Source organism: Trichosurus vulpecula, chromosome 3 (genome assembly GCF_011100635.1).
Source record: "Trichosurus vulpecula isolate mTriVul1 chromosome 3, mTriVul1.pri, whole genome shotgun sequence".
NCBI lineage: Eukaryota > Metazoa > Chordata > Mammalia > Diprotodontia > Phalangeridae > Trichosurus > Trichosurus vulpecula.
In genome coordinates this window covers 325,538,942-325,542,306 of record NC_050575.1, presented here as the reverse complement: position 1 = coordinate 325,542,306, position 3,365 = coordinate 325,538,942, and the positions used below count along the sequence as shown (strand labels likewise).

At 39.1% G+C, this 3,365-nt stretch overlaps 1 pseudogene; it reads left to right on the top strand.

Annotated features, from left to right (window-relative positions):
- Positions 1–834: 834 nt before the first annotated feature.
- On the top strand, positions 835–2,067 carry LOC118842551 (annotated as a pseudogene).
- The last annotated feature ends 1,298 nt before the right edge of the window (positions 2,068–3,365 follow it).

Here is a 3,365-nt window from a genome sequence, read left to right as displayed (position 1 = left end):
GAGCTGATTGGTTCTTGACTTGGCCCCTCCCCCTAGCGTAGACGGTAACACCTCCCCTCAGCCAGCCCCATGACTCATCACACAGGAAGTTTTCTGCTTCCTGACATGCTCTCTGGGCTTCCTGCCCCGGCAGAGCAAGCCACAGCATCCAGAGGCTCAATGAGGTAAGCTGAGTCATTCAAAGAAAACAAAGGCCATTCTGGTTACAGTATGTTATCAACAAAACCTATCAGGAAGAGATAGGAGAAATTCTGCTTTAAATAACTATAGAATGTATAAAATACCTGGGAGTCTACCTGCTAGGACAAACACAGGAACCATATAAATACAAAAAAAACCACTCTCAACACAAATATAGAACTAAGTGATTTGGAGAAATATCCATTGCTTAATAGTTTGATGATCTAGTATAATAAAATGATAATACTAACTAAATTAATCTGCGTATTCAATGTCATACCAAATTATCAAAGGGTTACTTTATGGAATTAGAACAAAATAATAACAAAGGTAATTTAAATTTAAAAATGAAAATCATCTGGACAAACAAAAGGTCAAGAATCTTAAGGGAAATCATATTTTTAAAAAGGCAAAAGAAAAAAGGCCTACTATTACCAAATCTCAAACCATACTACAAAGCAGAAATCATCAAAAACAGCATTATACTGGTTAAGAAATAGAGATGTTGGTCAATAGAAGAGATTAGGTACACATCAGGCAGCAACAAATGAACACAGTAACTTCCTATCTGATAAATCCAAAGATCCCAGCTACTGGATTATGAACTCACTAGTCAACCAAAACTGCTATACACGAGCTGGAAAGCAGGGCAAGATGATGGAGTGGCAGGAGAAGCTGAAGGAGTTTGTGGCAACAACCTGGGCCAAGGAGAGCCAGGCTCACTTCTTCCAGTCAGCTGGATGGGACCTACAGACTGCCCTAGCCAGATTTTATGAAGATGGAGGTGTTGAAGACCTTGTTTCACTTTCCCAGTCAGCACCCAGTTCAGTGTCCAGAGGCACAGCTCCCAGTGACAATAGGGTAACATGATTCAGAGACCTTCTTCATACCCAAGAAAATGATGAAGATGATAAAGAGGGTCGAAGTTTTACACTGGAGACTCAGAAAGAAGTGGACAACAGATTGTTGGCCCCCCCGCCCAAGAAATAAAATCCCAAACAAGTTGGTGGAATCTGTCCAAGGGTGCTAAGGAACATAGCTGTCAACTGAGTGGCCAACAACCCTAATAGACTAGCAAACCAAAACCATTTGCAGGGGCGGACACCATCTTGGGGTAGCCCCAGAGGAGAAGTGGATTCTAGTCCTTGCCTATGCAGTGGGAGAAAGATGACAATTTTTTGGCCAAGATGTTCATATAGTATTGAAGCTCTGGAAAAGTAGATTCAACCTGGACAGTGGTGAGCTGAGAAGCTACCAAGACCCATCTAATGCCTAGTTTCTGGAATCTATCTGCAGAAGTGAAGTTCTTAGAGAGCTATGAAGGTTATCACATGGGGGACAAGTCAACTTGGACATGGAAGAGCATTAAGGTGAGGTCTTTGTAAAGCCCATGGGAACTTTCAAAGCTTTCATTGGCCAGGGGTCAGAAACTGGGCGACACCAGCATCCAACCATTGAACACAAACTCTCCAACCCAGTAGGCAGAAAATGACACCAAAGCCAGTTCCTCCATCACAATTGATGAGTCAGAGCCCACAACCAACACCCAAATTTGGCTTGCTGATGGTGGGAGACTGGTACAGAAATTTAACCTTCATCACAGGATCAGCACTCTCCAGCTTTTCATTGTCAATACTCAGCCAGCAATGGCAGCCATGAGCTTTGTCCTTATGACCACCTTTCCAAAAGGAACTGGCTGATGAGAGCCAAACCTTGAAGGAGGCCAATCTGCTCAATGCTGTTATGTCCTCTCCCTTCTTACCATGCCCCCTATTCTTTTTCCTCTTGTTTCCGTCCACAGCTATCTGCTGCATCCATGCATCAATCTGCCCTATGTGTGCACTGTGCTGCACAGTGTCACATCTCTCTTTAGCTCTAGGTTCTTAGATCTCGGTTGGACATTTTGTTTTATCTTTGGCTGCCTTTACTGTGTTTTTGCAATGAGTGAACTTTTTTTAAAAAAGTTAATAAAAACAAGCAAAAAATAAAAAAAAACTGGAAGGCAGTCTGGCAAAAACTAGTTATAGATCAAAATCTCACACCATATATTAAGATAAACTCCAAACAGGTACATGACTTAAACATAAAGGATGACATTAAAGACAAATTAGAGGATCAGTGGAGAAATTATCTTTCTGATCTATGGATAGAGAAGAGTTCATGATCAAATAAGGATGGAGAATAACACAAAAATTAAAGTGGATAATTTTGATTATATAAAAGTAACAAATTTTCATATAAATAAAGCCAAAAGAGCTAAAATTAGGAGAGATGCAGGTAACTTGGGGGGTGGAGAGGGGATTGCAGTAAGTTTCTCTTATAGAGGTTTGCTATTCAAGATACATAAGGAACTGATTCAAATGTATAAGAATAAGAGCTATTCCCCAACTAACAACTGGTTCTAGGATACGAACAGGCAATTTTCAAAAGAACAAATATTTCCAAGAACAATAGACATATGAAAAACACTATAAATCATTCATGGGAAATGCAGATTAAAACAATTCTGAGGTTCCATCTTACATGTTTGAGTTTGACAAAATTGACAAAAAAGGTAAATGATAAATACTGGAGAAGCTGTAGAGAAAGCAGCACATCAGTGCACTGCTGGTGGAATAGTGAACTGGTCCAGCAATTCTGAAAAGCAATTTGGAACTATGTCCCAAAAGATATTAAACTGTATCTATCTTCTGACCTAGAGATACCATTACTAGGCTTATATCTGAAAGAGATCAAAGAAAGATAAAAAGAACCCTTATGTACAAAAACATTTTTATATTATATTCATTTTGTAGCATCAAATAACAGGAATCAAAAGGGGTGCCTATCAATTGGGGAATGGCTAAACCAATTATAGTATACAAATATAATTAAATATTATTGTGCCTAAAAATGATGAAAAGACTAGTTTGAGTCAGTGAAATCTGGGAATACTTGTACGAACTGATGCAGAGTGAAATGAGCAGAACTGGGAGAACACTATAAAATAAAATGCTTGTAAGAAGACTTTTGAAAGATAAGAAATTTGATCAACACGATGACCATTTTTTTAGAGTACTAATGATGAAGCATGCTATACTTCCTGAATGAGAGGTGATAACATTTGGGGTACAGAATGAGACATATGTTTTTTGGACATGGCCAATGTGAAAATTTGACTATGCATCTTTGTGGCAAGAGTTCCC